Raw genomic sequence first — 24,588 nt, 5'->3', positions numbered from 1 at the left:
GTGTGAATACACTAAAAGCCATTGATGAGTTAATTGTATGGTATGTAAATTATAGCAAAATAAAGCTGTTATTTTAAAAAAGAAGAGTATATACTACATTAATGTAGAGAGTGGAGGGGACAAGCTAGAAGGATGAGAGGCCATGAGAAGAATAGTATGTTTTTTTCTGATGCGATACATTGAAAATACGATGTAGGCAAATGTAAGCAAAGTAACATACATCAGATTTATCATAGTTTTTAAGAGATAAAAGATGTTTCTCCTTTGAGAAATCAGAAATGAGTTTGTACTTCGGTATTTTTCCCTATACAAAATGTTGCGTTATTACAGGAAAGAATCTGTGCCTCTTGTGATAGCTGAAAGCCGAACCGCATCTATTACCTCTTTAATTTCCAAAATTCACAAAGTTTTGGTCTGTGATTATTGCATTCTGCTTACAATGCTATAGGTAGCTGATTCTTTTCTCCCATATAGTTGCACTTTACACAACACAGCATCTTGGTTGTGTTTCCTTTTGCAAGTCCATAAATAAATCTAAAATTTCACAGTCATGTTCTTTTCATTTGATTATTCAAGTAATAAAACATGAACTTTCTTGATATTTCAGCAAGAACATGCTTTGCATGTTTCCATAGTGAAAATTAAGGGCAAAATTAGATGAAATTGAAGTTCAGATAAGATGAACAAAATGATGCATGCCTGGAATGATTTATGAAGAAATATTAAACAAGGGAGACTAAATTTGGAAAGCTTAGAAAAGCAGATGACTAACTGGAAGCATAATTATATACAAATATTTGATAGATGTCAAATGAGAGAGAAGTGACACATAGAAGCCGAGAATATAGAGAAATAATTAACAATGTCATGTTGATAAAAACAGGAAAATCAAAATGAAAGCTAAAAGGGGAAGCTAGTGGAACAATCTGATACTGAAAATTTTTGCTAGATTACAAGGTATCAAAAATGTTTTTATTGTGTGCTGGTATAAAGGACAAAAGTTATGGTAACAATTACCCTTAAGACACAACATTAGCATGTTCCCTATTACCTTAAGAAGCAAAAAATAGGGCAATTGAGCAAACAGATGGGCATTCTACATCAATATCAACACTTTTCAGAAATATGGCTTTGCAAGATGTTAAACCACCTCAGCAGGCTCTTTTTCAATAGCCACATCTCCTAATATTGACTTCCATGGCCAGAGTAGGATGGATAATTGGAAGATGTTGATTTTCATACAGTAATGTAATCTTTCATTTAAAAGCGAAGTGAGCTCTGAAAGCACTACTTGGAACACATGATGCTTATTCATTATATTTCACTCGATAATTGTAATAATAGATATATGTAATTTCTCATGTACATCTATATTTTCTCATATGGAAAAAGTATATGCCATATGACAAAGTGGGAAGACAGTGAACTTTCAAAGGTGTTTGAATATCAGATGTTTTCCTATACTGGCCATTAACTTTAGGCAATTTGCTAATCATCTTTTCCTTTATATGAAAATGTCAATTTGCCCTTGATCTTAAGTGGAGATGTTCTGCCTGTGCTTCATAGTACAGGATGTAATAATAATAATAAAAACAGTTACAAACAATAATCACTAGACTAGACCAAGTACCCATTGAATGATGGTCACCTGAATTTTTATTCCTTTGCTTCATACTTCAGCTTCTGCTGCATAATTTACCAATCTTAGGTCTTCCTAGTTGTATTGATACATTTAATTCTATTTCATTGATATGTAATCTTAACCTGCCTCATTTGACACTACTCAGAGAGGATGTACTTCAAGGATGAAAACTGAACAAAATCTTTGAAGTAATTCATATGAAAAAACTTATTTCATCTTGCAAAGAACTGATGGAAATTTTATTACAGGGAAAACATACTGTTTGTATCTTTAATTGCAATAGTTTGAGGATCCAGTACACTGCCTGACACAAAACGGAAACTCAATAAATGTGTGTAGAATAAATGAATGAATGAAAAAATGGATTTTAAGAAAAGATGCAAGTTGCAGCCATGGTTAAAGAATTACACCTAATCTGTAATTTGTGTATTAGAGTATTATTGGCTATGGCAAAAGAAAAGCTACACTGCATTAAAATTGTAAAATACCTAACGTTATATGCTAAAAAGTTTGGTATTAGTTCATGGATTTGAAAGTAGATGAATATCATGAGTATTAGGAAAAAAGAAAAATAGAATGGTATGGATTTTAAGAGAGGACTTTGTTTCAGTAACGTGAGTGTGATCTACAACTTCTAATGATGGAGATCAGTAAGAATGTAATAAGGCATTTGATGGTTTAGAAGTCTTTGATGACCTTTGAGAAGGCAGATTCACAAATTGTTGGAGACATAGCAAGAATAAGTAAATTATGTTTTCTGTTCTGGCCAAGATAGAGTAGCAGGGATCAGATTTACCCTCTGGAACACCTACAAAAAAGGAGAGAAATAAGATAATAGTTTGCAAGACACTGGACATCAGGCTGCAGAGACTGATCCCTGAGACATAGGAAATAAATAAGGTGAGCCCTATGATTGCTTCACATTACTTGAATTTCCAGGCCACAGCTCAGGGAGGGGGAACCCAGGCAGAGATGAGCAGTCTCACTAAGCTGAGGAGATGGAGTTAAGAGACTCTAGAGAACAAGGTGGGTAGAGTTCTCAAGACAGAGTACCAAAGAGGAGAATTATGCACAGAGAGGGAGCTTCAGAATCTTGTACCCCCACGCTAATTGTTCAGCTGATTACTGATCAGCTTATGTGTGTGAGTACATCATTAGCAGCCAGAAAGGAATCATTTAAATGGATTATAGATAACAGTGCCTGACACTCACACAGGGCCTGAAATAGTGACTTTTCCTGTCAGTCAGACTGTAAAATCTCAAGATTCATAGGGCAATGGATAATGTACATGGAAGGGTCTTGCCTCAGTAGTGGGGAATATTTAACCAGATAACATAACAATATAACAACATTATTTAGTCATATAACATAACAAGGATTGCTCTGTTTCTTTCTATCAAGTCTTACAAACGAAGGCAAAAGGATCAAGCCATTTCCAAGCAACTTAACAACATCCCAGAAAAAAGGTCAAAAATATTTGTAAAAATACAAAATTATCCATCACCCAAAAACGTAAAATTTACAATGTCTGGCATCCAATAATAAATTATCAGGGATATAAAGAGGCAGTGATCTTCCCTGTAATGAAGAAATGAAGCAATCAAAGGCAACTCATAATCAACACAGAGGTAGAATTAGTAGAAACAAACGTAAAACAATTCTTACAACTATACTCAAAATGTTCAAAAAGTTAAGTAGAGATATTGAATATATAAATAAATCCTAAATCAAACTTCTAAAAATGAAAACTTCAAAGTGTAAGATGACAAAAACACATTGGATGGCATTCATGACATATTAGACACTACAGAAGATTAGTATACTTGAAGACTAAGCAAGAAATATTATCCAAAANAGAAAACAAAAAAAAAAGAAAATTAAAAAAAAATGAGCACAGCATCAGTGAGTTGTGAGAAAACTTCAAGCAACCTAACATATATGTAATTGGAGTCGCCAAAGAAGAGGAAAGAGAAGGCAAGATAGAAAATGTTTGAAGAAATTATGGCAATTTTTTCCCAAATTTTATGGAAACTATAAATCCACAAATCCAAGAACTTCAACACACTCCAAGCAAAAGAAACACACAAAAAAATGACAAGTTATATCATAATCAAATTACTTAAAAACAGTGATAAACAGAAAATCTTAAAAGGAGCCAGAGAAAACAGACACATTACATACAAAGAAACAAAAGTCAGGGTGAAATCAGACTTGTTATCTGAATAATGCAAATGAGAAAACCGTAGAGCAGCCTCCTTAAATTACAGAAAGAAAAAAAACTGGTCAATCTAGAATTCTATACACAGCAAAAGCATCTCTTTAAACCAAGGCAAAATAAAAGTTTTTCAGTCATACAAAAAACGAACAATTTCATCACCAGTAGACATAAAGTACCAAAAAAAAGTTGAAGGATGTCCTTTAAGCAGAAAGAAAATTATACCAAATGGAAATAAGTATCTACATAAGGAATAAAATAAATAAGTATCTACATAATACTTATTATGTAGTATTACATAATAAAGGAATAAAGAGTAGTGAAACTGATAACTACATAAATAAATACATAATATTTTTCTATATTAAAATCAATGGTGATGCAGTATTTAAGCAAAGGTAATTTTTTTTTTTAAGTAGTGTGGAATTTATAACATATATAAGAGCAAAATGGATGTCAACAGTAGAACAAAGTTGAGAGGAGAACTCAATCAAATAGAAAACAGAAAAAAAATAGAGATAAATCAAAGAAAATAAAAACTGATTCTTTAAGAAGATCAATAAAATGTATTAATCTCAAGCCAGTCTGATCAGATAAAAAAGAGAGAAGACAAGTACTATTATAATCAGCAATGAAAGAGGTGACATCACTACAGATTCCATATATATTTAAAGGATAACAAGGAATAGTATGAACACTTTATGACTATAATTTTGACAACATAGATGAAATAAATATATTCTTTGAAATACACAAACTAACCAAATTCATTCAAGAATAAATAGATAGTCTGAAAATACCTATATCTACTAAAAAAATTTAATTTGTAGTTAGAAAAATGTTCTCACAAAGAAAATTCCAGGCCTAGAAGCTTCACTGGTGACCTCTACAAAGCATTTAAGGAAGAAACAATAGCAACCATACATAAACACTACCAGAAAATGAAAAGGATGAGATAATTCCTGAATCATTCCATAAAGCCAGCATTGCCCTGATAACAAAGTCAAATGATATTAAAGGAAAACTATCACCAGATATCCCTCATGAACATTGATGTACAAATATTTTTTGAATATTTTAGCAAACCTAATCCAACAACATATACAGAAGAAAATACATCTTGACCAAATGAGGTTTACCCCAGGAATTCAATGTATGATTACCACTTGGAAATTAATCAATAGAATTCACTATTTTAACAAACTAAAAAAGAAAAGCTGTATAAACATGTCAGTGGGTACAGAAAAAACATTTGTCACAATCCAAAAATTTGACACAAAGCATTTGTCACAAACTCTTAGAACACTAGGAATAAAAGGGAAGTTCATCAAACTGAAAAAGGGTATGTACAACAAACCTAGAGCCAACATCACTTAATGGCTTTCCCCCTAAGATCAGAAAAAAAACAAAGATTTCAACTCACATCACTTCTATTTAACATTATAAATAGGTTCCAGCCAGTACAATAAGGCCAGGAAAAAAAGATATTCAGACTGGAAAGGAAGAAGTGAAATTGTCTTTATTCATGGATAACATTATCGTCTATGTAGAAAATCCAATGGAATCTACAAAAACGCTCTTGGAACTAATAAGTGAGTTTACCAAGGTTGGATTATACAAGATCAATATACAAAAATCAAATACATTTCTATATACTAACAATGAACAATTGGACACTGCAATGAAAAATACAATATTCCTTAAAATAGTATCAAAAACATAAAATATTTAGGGAAAATGTGGAGGAAAAAAGATGTGAAAGACCTACACACTGAAAACTACAAAATACTACTGAGATAAATCAAAGAACACATAAATAAATAGAAAAATGTACCTTTCTCATGGATCAGAAGACTCGATATTGTTAAGATGTCAATTATCCCAAATTGAGCTATAGGTTCAAAAGAATCCTAACCAAAACCTGAACAGACTTTTTTTAGACATTGACAAGCTGATTTTAAAATACCTAAACGAATTCAAAGAACCTAGAAGAGCCAAAACAGCTGGGTAAAAGAAGAATGGAGTTGGAGGACTTATGCAGCCTAATTTCAAGACTTATTACAAAGCTAAAGTAATCAACAAAGCATGGAATTGGTGTAAAGACAAAAAAAATCAATGGAACAGAAAAGAATGTTGAGATATGGACTCCCAGATAAATGGACAAATGGTTTTCTACAATTTTACAAAGATAATTTAGTGGGAAAAAAAGTTCATCTTTTCAAAAAATAGTTCTAGAACTATTGGATATTCATAGGCAAAAAAATAAAAATAAAAATTTTGATCCATATCTTGCACCATTTACAAAAAATTAAATTAAAAGAAATGACAGATATAAATAAAACAAAATCTGGTGATTCTTGGAAATGCAAAGTGTTTTTAGATATAACACAAAAAGTACACTCCATGAAAGAACAAATTGATAAATTGGACTTCATCAAATTTAAAACCTTCTGATCTTTGAAAGATACTGTTAACATTAAGCTAAGTGAAATAAGTCAGAAGACAGAGAAAAACAAATACTGTATGATATCACTTATATATGGGATCTAAAAACACCAAATTCATAGAAACAGAGTAGAATTGTGGTTGACACGGGCTGGAGGGTGGGGGAAATGGGGAGATGTTGGTCAAAGGGTACAAATTTCTAGTTAGAAGATGAATAAGTTCTGGGGATCTAATGTACAGCATGGTGACTATAGTTAACAATACTATATTATATACTTGAAAGTTGCTAAGAGAGTAGATCTTAAATGTTCTCACCACACACACAAAAATTGTAATTATGTGAGGTGATAGATAAATTAGCTAACCTTATTGTGGTAATCATTTTGCAATATATGTGTGTATCAAATCATCAAAGTGTACACCTTAAACTTACACAATGTTATATGTCAATTATATCTCAATAAATCTGGAAAATTTTTAAATTAAAAAAATAAAAATCACTTAAATCTACTATATGTTGCATATTTGCAATCTTTCCTTCATTTTCTTTAAAACAAATGCAAATTCAGCATTATGAACTATCAAAATTTTCACAATACAGTACAGAATATCAGTACCAGTAGTTAGTGGATCTGTATTCAGTGGACTAAAATAACTCTATAAGATCTACTACTTATTACACCATTATTATTGAGTCTCCAGAAGAGAAAAATCTCTAATGTAAACACAGACAAAATCTAAGGTTCCTTTTTTTGTTGTTGTTAGAGAGATAAGACAGATAATCTTAAAATTAAGTAGCAATTCAGAACAATAATATAAAAAATGTCTAAAGGCTATATAAATATAGCTTTTTATAAGCTACTTTTTGAACTTTAGTTCCTCTGTCTCAGACTAACCTTTGGGATTTATCGATTCCAAAAGCTATTCATATGTTGGAAATGCACTACCTACTAACACTTCTACTGGAAAAAATATAAATGAAATTTCAGTGACCAGTTGGAAAAGAAAAGAAAAAAAGATAACATGAAAGGGAAGAGAAAAAGTATTATATTAGCTTTCCAAACTTATAACAGAAGAATCTAAAGTTAAAAAATTGAGTTTTTACATAATGTATAGACTACTTTCTCAAAATCAGCCTTTTTAAAATAATTGCTACTACATATTTATTGAAACCAATGAGCTAAGTATAACATTAGTGTCATTTTAAATGCATCAACTAATTTAAAACTTACAATATCTGGTATTATTAGTCCCATTTTTCTGAGGAGTAAATCACTAGACGTGAGTTCACACAGCTTGGAATGTGTGGAGTCAGGCTTTCAACTGAGGACTATTTGACACAGAACCCCAAGTCTTTCATCACCTCCTAAGAAGGGAATAAAGAATGCTTGTTACATTCATTCTGTAGCTATGTATCTTAAACGAACATCAGTACACTGAGAATATAGATCCTGAATTATCTCAATTTCCATGGTTGCTATTATATCATAAAGCTATTATTTATAACATTTGCTAACTACCAGAATATTCACTATTATAACCAAAACTAATGTAAAAGGAGGACTTCAATTTAAAGATATATGAGGTCACAAAATGTAGGTGTGTGGTTACATTTCAAATTTGGGTATTGACATTTACCTTTTTAGTATAACAGTTTATAAAATGACAACATGCTGTTTAAAAGATTTTAGCTATAGGCTGTTTTCAAGAGGCAAATGCCTTGGAAATATGTCTCATTTAACTGTTCTTTAGCATAATGTATCCCCTATGGCTCATTTTCCTAGTTAATGATCAACATCAGCAATATGACTTTTTAATGTGAATATGAAATTTGTGCTCTGCAAGATGATGATGGCAGAAGATAGCAATAAGCTTTTCATTTATTTATTTATTTTTGCTTGCCTTTTTTAAAGCAAAGCCATCTTATCAATAGTTTACAAAATTTATTATTTAGAACAAGAACTTTATTTATTTATTCCTGAGTAAGAAAAGGAAAAAAATAATAAAGTTCATAAAATTCCACTATCTAATGAACTGTAGTTCAACAATGTACTATAATGTACCAAAGATTTACATATAAAGGGACTTGCAAACACAATCATATGAGTGAAATCAATTAAAATAAATAGAGTTGAAACCCAAAATTGACTACATTGAAAATATTTCTAATGTTTCTGAGAATGTGTTTTCATTCTCAGAAAAAAAAAGTCACTGCTCTAAACAAATGCCATTTTTCTGTAATTTGGTCACAAAACAGGCAATATCCAGGGAGGCGACATCGGCAGCATGGTGGAGTGAATTGTTTTCTTTGTCTCTCCCCTCTAAGTTACAACTAAATGGACATTCATTAACCAGCAGAGGATTCCCTGTACAGCACAACAGGACTTCTGAGAGATCCACGCAGCCAGCCATATGAAGGTGGGTGGACTGGATCTCCAGGAGGCAGTGGAAATAGGTGAGTGCACCCCTCCCTCTCCCTGGTGGCAGTGAGCCAGGTCCTGGATCCTCATACAGCGGCCAGTGAAACTGGAAGAGGAGGCGGGGACAGCCCAGCACAGATGAACGCTTTTGGAGTTGTAGCCCAGCCACAGGAGCACCCACCATGCTGCAGTGGCCCCAGCAGTGGGAACGCTCTACACCAGGTGGTGGTGGCTCAGCCCCTGTGAAGGTGTCCGACTACTGAGTGCAGCACAGGTGAGAAGGCTCTCCACCCACTCAGATGGCACTCCCACCCACGGAGCACAGCAGCCCATTGGACCCACCCAGTGGTGGCTCAGACACGGTGTATGTGCCCCTCCCACATAGTGCAGATCAGCCAGTCCCCTGCCAAGCACACAGCCCTGCCCACATGAGAGCAACCCATTTGCCAAGAACAGAGGCCCTGCCTATGGTGCATGACCTGCCTTCCCAGTGTAGAGGCCCTGCCCACGTGAGTGCAACCTGCAGAGCTGCTGCAGCCAGCCTGCACAAACACAGAGCAGCTCTACCCACACAACTTCCAGCAGATGGGGCAGGATCATAAAACACAGCTCCTGCTCCCCCACAGCAGTGGTAGGAGGAATCTGTGACCTGATATTACCACAAATGCACCAACAAAGGATCAATCCATCAAACACCATGAAGAACTACAGTAATACTTCAGAACAGAAGGAAAATGACAAGCCTCCAGAAACCAATCCTGAAGTCACAGAAGTTTACAAGCTAAATGACAGAGAATTCAAAATAATTGCCACAAAGAAACTCAATGAGTTACAGGAAAACTCAGAAAGACAGTTCAATGAGCTCAGGAATAAAATTAATGAGCAGAAGGAATACTTCACCTAAGAGATTCGAATTCTAAAAAAAAAACCAAACAGAAATTCTGGATATGAAGAACACAATGAGATAAAAAAAAGTTTAGTAACCATAAAAAATAGAGCTGATGTTATGGAGGACAGAATTAGTGAATTAGAGGACAGAAATACAGAAATGCTTAATGTAGAGGAGGCGAGAGAACTAAGATTTTTTAAAAAAGGAAGAAATTCTTCAAGAAATATCCAACTCAACTAGGAAAAGCAACATAAGGATTATAGGTATTCCAGAGGGAAAAGAGAGGGAGCAAGGAGCAGAGAGCTGATTCTCAGAATTTCTCAAACCTGGGGAATGAACTCGACTTACAAGTACATGAAGCCAATAGAACTCCTAATTACATCAATGCAAAAAGACCTTCTCCAAGGCATATAATATTAAAACTGGCAAAAGTCAATGACAGAAAAATTATTAAGGGCAGCAAGGTGGAATAAAATAACCTACAAAGGAACCTACAAAGCCTGTCAGGCTTTCAGCAGATTTTTCAGAAGAAACCTTACAGGCTAGGAGAGAATGGAATGATATATTCAAAATACTGAAAGACAAAGACTATCAGTCAAGAATACTCTATTCAGCATAACTATCCTTCGGATACAGTGGAAAATAAAAGCTTTCCCAGATAATCAAAAGCTGAGACAGTTCATTGTAACTAGACCTTCCTTACAAGAAATGATGAAGGAAGCCCTCCTACCTGTAACAAAAATGCAAAGGTTTACAAAGCATTGAGCAAGGAGATAAATAGACAAAATCAGAAAACTACAGCTCTCTATCAGAACAAGTTAAGAAACACTTAATTATAACATAAAAGATAAAGAGAAGGAAAACATCAAAAATAACTATAAACAGTTCAATTTAGTCACAAACTCACAACACAAAAATAATAATTTGTGACAACAATAACTCAGAAGGGCAAGAGGTGGGGGATGGAACCTGCATAGGCTAATGGAGATAAGAGGCTATCAGAAAATGGACTATCTCATCTATGAGATCTTTTACACAAACCTCATGGTAATCACTAAACAAAAAATCAGAGCAAAGACACAAACCATAAATAAAGAGTAAACTGAGAAAACCATTACAGAAAACCACCAAACTGAAATGGCAGTCAAAAATACAAGGGAAAAAAACAATGGAAGTGTAGAACACCTGGAAAACAAGAGATAAAATGGCAGTATTAGGCCCTCATATATCAATAATCACTCTAAATGTAAATGGATTGAATTCTCCAATCAAAAGACACAGAGTAGCTGGACGGATTAAAAAACAAAACCCAACAATATGCTGCCTCCAGGAAACACATCTCAGCTCTAAAGACAAACAAAAGCTCAGAGTGAAGTGACGAAAGACAATACTCCAAGCAAATGGCAAGCAAAAGAAAGAAGACGTTGCCATACATATATCAGACAAAGCAGACTTCAAGATAAAAAAGACAATGAGAGACAAAGAGGGGCAGTATATAATGATGAAAGGGACATTCCACCAAGAAGACATAACACTTATTAATATATATGCACCTAACACAGGAGCACCAAAGTATATAAAGCAACTACTAACAGACCTAAAGGGAGAAATTTACAGCAACACAATAATAGTAGGGGACCTCAACACTTCACTTACATCAATAGAGTGACCATCCAGACAGAAAGTCAACAAGGAAACAGTCGCCTTAAATGAAACACTAGACCACATGGACTTAACAGATATATATAGAACATTCTATCCAAAAATAGCAGAATACACATTCTTCTCAAGTGCACACGGAACATTCTCAAAGATAGACCATATGTTGGGAAACAAGGCAGGCCTTAATAAATTTAAGAAGACTGAAATCATATCAAGTATCTTTTCTGACCACAATGCTACAGAAATCAACTACAAGAAAAAAGCTGGGAAAGGCACAAATATATGGAAATTAAACAACAGGCTACTTAACAACCATTGGCTCAATGAAGAAATCAAAGGAGAAATCAAAAAATGCCTGGAGGCAAAAGAAAATGAAAACACAACACGCCAACTTTTACGGAGTGCAGCAAAAGCAGTGCTAAGAGGGAAATTTAAAGCAATACAGGTCTACCTAAACAAACAAGAAAAATTTCAATAAATAATCTTAAACTACACCTAACAGAATTAGAAAAAGAAGAACAAACAAAGCCCAAAGTCAGCAGAAGGAAGGAAATAATAAAAATGAGAGCAGAAATAAATGAACTAGAGACTAAAAAAAAAAAAATAGAAAGAATCAACGAAACTAAGTGCTGGTTCTTTGAGAAGATAAACAAAATTGACAAACGCTTAGCCAGACTCACTAAGAAAAAAAGAAAGAAAACTCAAATAAATAAAAGTAGAAATGAAAGAGAAGAAATTACAGTGGATACTGCAGAAATACAAAGGATTATAAAAGAATACCATGAAAAACTATATTCCAACAAACTGGATAACCTAGAAGAAACGGAAAAATTCTTAGACTCATACAACCTCCCAAAATTGAATCAAGAAGAAATAGAGAATCTGAATAGACCAATTACAAGTAAAGAGATAGAAACAGCAATGAAAAATATTCAAAAAAAAAAAAAGAAGTCCAGGACAAGTTGCCTCCTCTGGAGAATTCTACCCAAGATTCAAAGAGTTAATACCTAGCCTTCTCAAACTACTCCAAAAAATTGAAGAAGATGGAATGCTTCCTAACTCATTCTATGAGGTCAACACTACCCTGATACCAAAACCAGACAAGGGCAACACAAGGAAAATTACAGGCCAATATTGCTGATGAACATAGATGCAAAAATCATCAACAAAATATTGTCAAATCGAATACAGCAATACAAATATAATACAATACAATATAAAAGGATTATACACCATGACCAAGTGGGATTTATACCAGGAACGCGGGGATGGTTCAACATCCACAAATCAATCAATGTGATACACCACATTAACAAAATGAGGAATAAAATTCACATGATCATCTCAATAGATGCAGAGAAAGCATGTGACAAGATCAAATATCCCTTTATGATAAAAAAAACCCTCAATAAAATGGGCATAGAAGAAAAGTACCTCAACCTAATAAAGGTCATATATGACAAACCCACAGCCAACATAATACTTAATGGTGAAAACTGAAAGCCATCCCTCTGAGAACAGGAACAAGACAAGGGTGCCCACTCTCGCCACTCGTATTCAACATAGTACTGGAAGTCTTGGCCAGAGCAGTTAGGCAAGAAGAAGAAATAAAAGGTATCCAGATTGTAAAGGAAGAAGTAAAACTCTCGCTGTTTGTGGACAACATGATTCTATATATAGAAAACCCTAAAGAATTCACCAGAAAACTATTAGAAATAATCAGGAAAGTTGCAGGGTACAAAACCAACTTACAAAAATCAGTTGTATTTCTATACACTAATAACAAAGTAGCAGAAAAAGAAGTCAAGAATACAATCCTGGGCCGGCCCCGTGGCTTAGCAGTTAAGTGCACGCACTCTGCTGCTGGCGGCCTGGGTTCGGATTCCTGGTGCGCACCGACACACTGCTTCTCCGGCCATGCTGAGGCCGCGTCCCACATACAGCAACTAGAAGGCTGTGCAACTATGACATACAACTATCTACTGGGGCTTTGGGGGGAAAAAAATAAAAAAATAAAGATAAAAATAAATAAAATTAAAAAATTAAAAAAAAATACAATCCTATTTACAATCACAACAAAAAGAATAAAATATCTAGGAATAAACTGAACCAAGGAGGTGAAAGACCTATACACTGAAAACTATAAGACATTATTGAAAGAAATCAAAGAAAATATAAAGAAATGGAAAGATATTCCATGCTCATGGATTGGAAGAATAAAGATAATTAAAATGTCCACATCACCTAAAGCAATCTACAGATTCAGTGCAATCCCAATCATAATCCCAATGACATTCTTCATGAAAATAGAACAATGAATCCTAAAATTTATATGGAACAACTAAAGACCCTGAATAGCCAAAGCAATCCTGAGAAAAAAGAATAAAGCTGGAAGCATCACAATCCCTGACTTCAAAATATACCACAAAGCTATAGTAATCAAAACCACATGGTCCTGCACAAAAGCAGAAACACAGATCAATGGAACAGAATCAAAATCCCAGAAATAAAACCACACATCTATGGACAGCTAATTTTCAAGAACAGAGCCAAGAACATACAGTGGAGAAAGGAAAGTCTCGTCAATAAATGGTGTTGGGAAAACAGGACAACCACATGCAAAAGAATGATAGTAGATCATTATCTTACACCATACACAAAAATTAACTCAAAATGGATTAAAGACTTGAATGTAAGACCTGAAACCATAAAACTCCTAGGAGAAAATACAGGCAGCACACTCTTTGACATCAGTCTTAGCAGCATCTTTTCGAATATCATGTCTACTCAGACAAGGGAAACAAAAGAAAAAACAAACAAATGGGACTACATCAGCTAAAAAGCTCTGCACAGTAAAGGAAACCATGAACAAAATGAATAGATAACCCACCAACTGGGAGAAAATATTTGCAAATCATATATCTGACAAGTGATTAACTTCCAAAACATATAAAGAACTCATATAACTCAACAACAGAAAAACAAACAACCCAATCAAAAAATGGGCAGAGGACATGAACAGACGTTTTTCCAAAGAAGATATACGGATGGCCAACAGGCACATGAAAAGATTTTCAACATCACTAATTATTAGGGAAATGCAAATCAAAACTACAATAAGGTAGACCTTACACCTTACAGAATGGCTATAATTAACAAGACAAAAAATAACAAATGTTGGAGAGGATGTGGGGAAAAGGGAACCCTCATACACTGCTGGTGGGAAAGCAAACTGGTGCAGGCACTGTGGAAAACAGTATAGAGATTTCTCAAAAACTTAAAAATAGAAACACCATACCATCCAGCTATCCCACTACTGGGCATTTATCCAAAGAACATGAAATCAACAATACAAAGAGATTTATGCACTCCTATGTTCATTGCAGCATTATTCACAATAGCCAAGATGTGGATGCAACCCAAGTCCCCATCAACTGAAGAATGGATAAAGAAGATGTGGTACATATATACAATGGAATACTCTTCAGCCATAAAAAAAGACAAAATCATTCCATTTGCAACAACATGGATAGACCTTGAGGGTATGACGTTAAGCAAAATAAGCCATACAGAGAAAGACAAATACCGTATGATTTCACTCATATGTGGAAGATAAAAAAACACATGGATAAAGAGAACAGATTAGTGGTTACCAGAGGGGAAGGGGGTGAGGGGAAGGGTGAAAGGGGTAAAAGGGCACATATGTATGGTGACGGATAAAAACTAGACTGTTGGTGGTGAGCATGAGGCAGTCTATACAGAAACTGATATATAATAATGTACACCTGAAATTACACAATGTTATAAAGCATTATGACCTCAATAAAATAATTTTAAAAAAACAGACAATACAGCTCACTTTATTACAAAGATATAGGCAGTCAATATACATGTTGACTGATTGGTTCTACTTTTACCAAGCTATTTCTATGGCCCACCATTGATCTATTGTAATAAATTTTATATAGGAAATAATCTTACACAGTGCTTTGTTAGACCCTGTCAACAGCTATTCACCATACAGACAGATCTTGATTGAATACTATTTTCCGAATAGTGATAAGGAGGAAAGCTAAAATAAACTTAGTCAAGGCTTTCAGTAGTCCTTCAGTTCCCCTCATTTATATCTTTACAATCATATACAGAAAAGGAAACCAAATTTCCAAAGTGTCACCAAAGCAAAGACGTAAAAACTTAGTTTTGAAATCCTGGAGGAGGAAATGGAATGGGGCATAGAGGAACAAATAATATTTCCTTACTCTTGTATTCAGAAAGTACTTAATGTATTTATTTAATACAAAGATATTAGAAATTTCTAGAAATACAACACATTAAATTTAACAAAATTCCATTATAAAAAATATATTTCCAATGCTATACATTCTAAAGTGGCATTATTCCATTTCTTAAACTCCCCTGTGCCTTAATATGTTCCTTAATTCATATTTTTAGTAAGATAAATCTGAAAAAATTCTCTCTATAAAACCACTTCTTAGTTTCTCAATGTCCAAGCGTTTATCAAATGCTATTTACAATAATGGATTCAAGAAATGTTTAATATTCGTCAAACGCAAGGTTTCCTCAACTTATTTGACCTCAGAACAGACTTTTTTTTCAAGTAATACTTATTAAACTTTCACAGATCAAGTGGAACATCCTTGAGAAAAAATTCAGATAAGAGAACTTTATCTGTATTTACCATTTATGTTAAGGAAGTAATATAAATTAATATTTTGAAATTAATATAATATTACATTTATATATTATAAATGAAAAACTAAAATACTATTTCTATAATTTAAATCTTCAGCATATGAACTAAATAACGCAATGGATCAGGCAAAAGGAAAATAAGATCTGGGAAATATTACAGAATGTTGAGCAAAAGATAAAGTGATTAAATACATGAGAGGTAATTAAAAAATATAGTGATTAAGTCCAACACTAAACTAACAGAAGTCCTAAAATCAGAGAACATAAGAAGTAGAAAAGAAATCAACAAAGAGATATTAGTAAAATAACATCCCTGAGCTGAAGAAATATCCAAATTTTCAGATTGAAATACGTCCATGGAGTAAAGTATAGAGCTCAAGGGATACAAAAAGGATCCATACTGAAACACATGCTGATGAAATTTCAGAATCTCAAGGATAAGGCTTTTTAAAAAGATTTCAGAGCAGAAAACAAGGTACCTACTAAGGAATAAGAATCAGATGTGCATCCAACCCTTCACCAAAAATGCTAGATACTAGATATCAATAGAATAATGTCTAATGAAGACTATTTTGTACCAACAATTTATACAGTCAGATGATCAATTCTGTGAAATAAGACAAATACACGAATGCTAAGGAAGTTTTCCCATCATACACTCATATTTAAAAAAATTCTATAGGAAGTGCTGTAACAAAATGAGTTTTTAAAAATGAAGGAATGGGGGGCCAGCCCAGCGGCATAGTGGTTAAGTTCACGTGCTCCACTTCGGCGGCCCGGGGTTCACAGGTTTGGATCCTGGGCGTGGATCTACACACGCTCATCAAGCTGTGCTGTGGTGACATCCCACATACAAATAGAGGAGGACTGGCACAGATGTCAGTTCAGCGACAATCTTCCTCAAGCAAAAAGAGGAAGATTGGCAACAGATGTTAGCTCAGGGCCAATCTTCCTCACCAAAAAATAAAAAGAAAGGAGGAAAATGATATGAGAATTTTAAACAGTGGTAGCACAACATGATCCATAAGAAGAAAAGAAAGCTCCAAAGAAATAAAAATAAATACATTGGACCTTGAAAATTAAGACATTTTCCTTTTAGGCAGAAGGCAATTAATGTCACAGATTTATATTTCTTACTCTATAAATCCAATCGCAATCCTTAATTATTCTGTAAATAATATCAGTTAAATTTTTATCTTTTATGGTGCTTACAACAATGCCTAAGAAAAAGCTGTTTCATAAAGATTTGAAATATAGACAAATTCATCTTGGATTATTCTTTTACCATATCATTTTTCGTGACAGAATAAATTGTTCTGAACATGTTTATTAACTTGTCAAGGAAATGTTTATCATTTCCTTTGTTAGATGTAGCTGGGTGATGTTTTCTACCATTACTAGCAAGTATGCCTTGGTTCCTCTTTGTGAATGAGGCATGATAAATGCCTCTTTTACCTCTGGCTCCTCCTCTGTAAACTGGACACAGTATATATTCCTTCTAAGTTTCTCATGAAATCAAACAAATGGATTATGTGTAAATCGAGATAATCCGTATAACATGATTTTTCAAGTTATCTGGCACAGAATAAGCATCCAGTATAATATTACTATTTTATATAGCATAATTATAATAGAAAATAGAAGCTATATTCAATGCATAAATGGGAAGCAAAAATAACAGAGTTCTACTTATATCTCACAAATATTTTCATTTATTGATTCTAAGAATGTGCTTTAAAGTCTCAAGGTAGTTAATAGATTTCATGATGTTAAAGTAGTAAGACAGAATTTTGATATGGGTATACTTTTAACTTCCTTATTTGGAGAAATTCTATGGAACCTGTATTAAATTCAAGAGCCAAACCTTCAACCATTCCCTTTAACAACACTGTAACTAGCAAGCTAATATGAGTAGTCACTTATTTAAAATATCCTAAAATTCAATTGAGCATCTTCAAAATTTTTTATATGACTGTTCATTAAAAAATTTTTTGTACCTTGTATCCACTTCATTTTTTTCACTTTTCAAAAGAGTATATTGTATAAAAGACTCACATCTAGGATATATAAAGAACCTAATTTAAATATATATATATATATATATATACACACACACACAGAGGATTCATAAGAAGAAAAGAAAGAAAAAAATGTATATTTTTTTCACCAAAGAAGATATACAGATGGTAAATAAACATATGAAAAGATGTTCAACATCATTCATCATTAGGAAAATAAAAATAAATCACAATGAGACATCACTACACACCTACTAGAATAGGTAAAATCCAAAAACTGACAATACCAAATGCTGACAAAAATTTAGTGTGCAGGAACTCACATTCATTGCTAGTGGGAATGTAAAATGATACAGCCACTTGGGAAGACTGTTTGGCAGTTTCCTATAGAGCTAAGCATAGTCTTATCATAGGATCCAGCAATCATGTTCCCCAGTTAATTGAAATGTATATAGCAGCTTTATTCATAATTGTCCCAAACTAGAAATAATCAAATTGTCCTTCAACAGGTGAATGGATAAACAAACTGGTATTTAGACATTAGTATGAACTCAAGTTTAGTTTAATATTAATAGGAGATACCTATAGAAATAATTATAGATATGTGTGTATATATTGGTTAATATACACACATATATTTCAGAGCTCTGTCTGCTGAGAGACTAGAAACGACACTCAAGTAGCAACAAGCACATCCAGCATCCAGACCTTGATTTCTAAATATCGTTCTCCAAAATAACAAAAACGAAACAAAAATAAGACATCCTTGGAGAAATGACTAATTACAGGGCTGGGACAATGAAAAAACAAGATGAGCCTAGAGCATTATGTAGTGCCAGAAAACATGAAAGTGTTCAAAAAACAAAACGATGGAGGCAGATCGAAGGGACATAGGAGCCAAACTGAAGGAGTACCTGATGGCCTAAACTGGAACAATTCAAGCAACAAAATTAATTAAACTTTAAAATTATACAGTAATATAAAAGAAATATCCATGAGTCTATACTGATATAATTAAATACATAAATAAATAGGGAAGAAGGTACAAATCTTTCTTACAAAGAATTTCAAATAATATATGTAGATACTCCTCCCTCCAGCAGATGGGAACGTGGGCTGGATTCCAAAAGAAAGATTATGGAAAGGGAACAACAATAACTTTCAGTGAATAAATCTGGGAGACTTCATCTTAACCAAGTGAACAAGGTTAACATCACCAGTTATAAGTTATGTTGGTATCATGTCCCCCCCGATACAATGTGATGAGGAAAACATTTCACCTCCATGGTATTCTTCCCCAAAACCCAGAACTCTGGTCTAATCATGTGAAAAACACCTAACAAACCCAAATTGAGGGACATTCTGCAAATACCTGGCCAGTACTGCTCAAAACTATAAAGGTCATTGAAAACAAGGAAAGGCTGAGAACCTGTGAAAGACTTTAGAAGACTAAAAAGAGATGACAACTAAATTCAATAAGACTTACTGGATTGGACCCCGGAACAGAGCAAGAACATTATTGTAAAAAAAATCTACAAATTTGAATAAAGTCTGGAGTTTAGTTAAAAGTAATATACCAATGTTATTTTTTTAGTTTTAACATATATACTATGTAAGATATTAACATTAGCGGAAGATGAGTGAAGGGTACATGGGAACTCTCCATTCTATCTTTGTTTTATAAATCTAAAATTATTCCAAAATAGAAGGTTTAGTTTTTTTAAAATGTATATTGTACTGTGATGGATCAAAATAGAATAGCTATTAAGCATACTAGAGAGAAAGAAACTACCTCCTTTAAAATGCAGATTCGTGGACCTCCTCTCCCCATATATACTTTATCAGAATCTAGAAATGGAATCAAGAATCTTCATTTTACACAGTCTTTAGATGATTCTTATGCACACCAAAATCTGAGAATTACTTTTCTAAAGCCCTGTGCCTTTTACAGGCCCAAAAGACTTTCAAAGACTTTAAAAACCACAGTAGTAATGATATTATCCAAGGTAACCAAATTTGGAGAAAGTTAAAATTCAACATATGCACGATGAGAAAAGAAACATCAGCTAGAGGAGCCTGTGGACAAAATAATTCACTTAGACAATATGTATATAACTGTTGGGCCTCAGGGTAATGGAGTCATGATAGAAGAGCTAAGAAGGTGCAAAGTTTTGCAAGTATCCAAGTAGCAGTAGAAAGACTAGACGTGGAAGCAACTTGCTTATGCAAACAACCCTTCCTGGGTTGAAGAAAACTGACGTCAATCACTATAGAGTGCAGAGAAATTACAACTGGCCTGTTCAACTAAGGCAACAACTGCCTTAGCATGAAGCGTTACTCCAAAAATGAATAGTGCGGTACTGACAACCAAAAGCAACAGCAGCAAGCTAATTAACAAATGTTTAAGCAAGTTGAAAGGCTCTGACTGGAGAAGCATATAATGAACAGGTGAACAAGGGAATGAGAATAAACTATGAAAATCAATGTGATGAAACTCACTGGTTAAATGAAGCCTAATTGGTCCCAATTCTGACATGCTGTGTGCCTCTGCCTACCCTCAGATGCCTACCACGTTTACTGCAGACTTAACACTGGCTCAGGACACCACTTTTACGCCCAAACAGACTCAGGCGGTCTGCAACCTTGCAGCCTCTCCCAACCACACACGCATGTGCCAGCCCTTCTCAGATACCCAATCACATTCACTCTGATTGAATCCACTTTGGTACTCTTCTCCCTGCATGAGCCCTCACTAATGTTTACCATCTGTGATGGTTAATTTTCTGTGTAAACTTGGCTAGGCTATGGTGCCAGGTCGTTTGGTCTAGAAGTTGCTATGAAGGTAGTTTTCAGATGTGATTAACATTTAAATCAGTAGACTTTGAGTAAAGCAGATTATCCCTCCATAGTATGCATGGGCATCATCCAATCAGTTGAGGGTGCTAAAAGCAAAGACTGAAATATTCCAAAGAAGAAAGAACTATGCCTATAGACTGCAATATAGAAATTCTGTCTGAGTTTCCAGCCTTTGGACTCAAGACTGCAACTTGAACTTTTACCTGAATTTTCAACCTGCTGACCTGCCCTGCAGATTTCTCACCTCCCTGCTCCCACAATCTCATAAGCCAATTCCTTCAAATAAATCTCTCATTCTCTCTCTTTATATATATATAATATATATTATATATATAATATATACATGTATATATGTAGCATATATCCTATTATATATAATATATATCCCATTATATATTATATAATAATAATATAATATAAATATCCTATTAGATCTGTTTCTCTGGAGAACCCTAATACACTGTCCATTCTGATCATTTTTCTACCAGTAACACTGTAACCATCTTTTCTTATAATGAGATATACTGCAGCTATTTTACCACTGCTACATCCACTGACATTTTTTCTTAGCAAGGTATGAAATTTAGATAAGTATCCAGACTTAGGGATTCCCATTTTGTTCTTTGCACCAAATAGCATAGAATCACTATTCCATATCCTGGCTGAGTATCAGAATCACTTGTGGCACTTCTTAAAAGTACTTATGCCAGAGTTCTACCCCAAACCTGCTGAATCAGAATTCCCTCAATTGATTTTGATTCACAGCCAAGGGTCGAAATCCCTGGGCAGAAAATCATTTGACCACAGTATATCCAAAAGGATATAGTCCAAGACTACTTTTTTAAATAAAGAACTTGAGGCTAAGGGAGAACAAATGACTTACTCAAATTCCCAAAAAGGTAAAAATGAACAATATCAGGCTAATATTTTTTTCATATTTCTAGAAGGTTCATTCTATTTTCTTATATAGATGAATTCTACAAAAAAATATGAGGTGTGTTCCTGTTTCGGTGTATGCATGTTTTATCATCTGATCCACAGCCCCAATTCACTAACATAAACAGATTATAATATTGAGGAAATAATCAAGCAGAGGCAGCTCTATTTTATAAGGTGGTTCATGCCAGGTACACAGAAATTCTCTTGTATATCATTAAAAAACTTTGCAAATGGCTAAAATCTTGGCCATTTATTGTGTTGTTCAAGTAATAAACTTTGCCTGAGGACATGTAAATGTTACTACTTTATGTCTGCTGATTTAATTAAAAGAAGGCTGACCTTACTTTCCTATTGATGGAACTTTGGTAGATGCATTCCAAGAGCTATCATAAATCTTAGCTTATTTTCTAGTAGCTAGCAAAAATTTCCAGAATCACTTCATATTATGGATATGAAAAATGTAGAATAATCAATAATCTCAGTCCTCCACTAGAGCTAGCTTAATCTTACTCCATGGCTTCTAATGCAACATTTAAAAAATCAAAATTTCACAGAATATACACACATAAAATCAGCTAAGATGCATGCTCCCACTAATGTCTACTTTACCTGGCTAATGTCCAACATTGCAAGAGTAGGCAAAAATATTCAATATTATCATTACTTATAAATTATACCACTAACCCAAATTATGAAATATAGGCTATTATTCTATGTTAATAATCATATCTCTTTAGAATAATTTATAATATATACATTCACATGACAATCCACATTAAGGTGCAAATTTTAGGTAACATTAACATAGCTACCAAAGCCTAATATGTACATACAAATGTATGCATTCAATACACATATACACACCATGGTTTTCTAAGATGTTATTGGACCTATCACAAAATGTGAATTAAGATATTATTTTATAAAAAGAGTTCTAATATTATCTGTTTTCCTGTATTCATTTGACTCAACAGCACTCCTTTGCGAGAAGATAGTCTGATGATGCTCTACACCATCCAGCTATGAAATAGTTTTATAAAACCAAGTGTCTCATACAGAAACTTACTCCAATTAACTGGTTTAATTCAGAATGTAATCCAACCAAATATATTTAATAGCATGGCTAGGAAAATCACCACTATGGTTTATAAAGCAGTGTCTCTGGGGAAAAGGAAGTGGACTCAGCTCTGCACAGAATCTTGTTATTCCTATTTCCATTTCCCCCTCCTACATTTGTAACAACTGAATAAACTGAATGTTTTTTCATCTTGTAGCTGCAATCTCCGTAGACAAACTGATTAACTGAAATACTTACATTGATGTGATCAATATGTTTATCAATCTATAATGATCCAGGAATTGATTTTCATAATTTGAGGAATTCTGCACCTTGATTCATTTATATGCTATTGTCTTTTTTCTAAATATTAGGGATTATTAATGTGGAAAAGAAAAAAGAATTAAAGGGAAAGGCCACATAGGGAAAATTGCATTTCTCTGCAGCATAATTGAGGAACAAATTTGATTAAGGACCAAAGTGATGATTTAGGGGAGAATAAAAGCACTGATAATTGATAGAGACCTGGTGAAATAGGGAAGCAATTGTAAATACATTATTTTGGACATGAAACTGACATTTCCAGTTATCATTACTGTTTTTAGTCCTTGACAGTTAAGATCTGAGGAATGCTAAGCAACGTTTCTATAGCTGCATGTACAAGAAAATAATATTCCCTGCCACCAGAAGCTGCTCTCGGCACAGCTTTTTCCTTCTACTCCAGGCCAGGGAATTTATCACACAGTCAAAGGGAAGAGCGTTGTTATCCTTCAAGAATTCTTTTCAGTAGTTCTCTTTCCCTCAGTTTCCAGTTTCAGTAGCCTCTTCCCTTTCTGATGGGCTGCTTTTGGCCTCACCAAATCCACCAGTTACTCCACAACAAATTTTCAATTCATGTCCTGTAAAAGAATGCTAGGTTTTGTCTTTGCCCTCAATCCCTCTTCCAATATATATACACATATGCTGTATAAATTCGTATTATTGCCAATGGTTTCAAAGAATCAGCAATTTTCTGGCAGGAGAAAGTCAAGGGATAGCAATACTAATGGAGAATTGAGTCATACAGCCGACAGCATTTGGCAGATTATTAATGAGTTTTTCCTCATAGGTTGTCTGTCATGTAAGAAATCAGAACTTAAGAGCACCATCTGCATAAGAAGAAGCAAAACGCTAATAATCTTTCTACAGAAAGAATATATCTCAATCCACTGATTCACATTGAAATAAATGAGTTTTAAAATCATTTTGGCAGAAAGCTACTAAATATCACATATTCCCTAGAAATTTGAAATTCCCTAAATAGGTTTACCTGACCTTAAATACTCAGCGATGTTTTTGGAAAATGGCAAAAGCCTTCAGGAAAATAACACAAAAGGACATTGTTTATTTTTCATTTATGAGCAAGAATTGAAGAATGAAAAGCTCACAGGGAGGTTAATAAATGTGAACAATACACAGGAAACACTTTACAGAACTTTCACTTTTATAAGTTGTGTTTTTCACTGAGTTTTAACATTGGCTGGATGAGGTAACTATCATATTGTTATGAAAGAGGAAATCATCAAATAAGCCATTGAGAGTGTGGAAGAACAGTTTAGAGAATTAAAAAATGAGAGAAAATTAATTGCTTATGTCAAATTATGAAGAGTAATGATCACATTAAATATAAGCTTATTCTATTAACACTCTGGATTAATATTATAGTAAGGTATAGAATCATAGGAAAATTTT

Source organism: Ceratotherium simum, chromosome X, assembly GCF_057802395.1.
Source record: "Ceratotherium simum simum isolate JZ-2026a chromosome X, ASM5780239v1, whole genome shotgun sequence".
NCBI classification, from domain to species: domain Eukaryota; kingdom Metazoa; phylum Chordata; class Mammalia; order Perissodactyla; family Rhinocerotidae; genus Ceratotherium; species Ceratotherium simum.
This window is presented reverse-complemented; position numbering follows the sequence as displayed.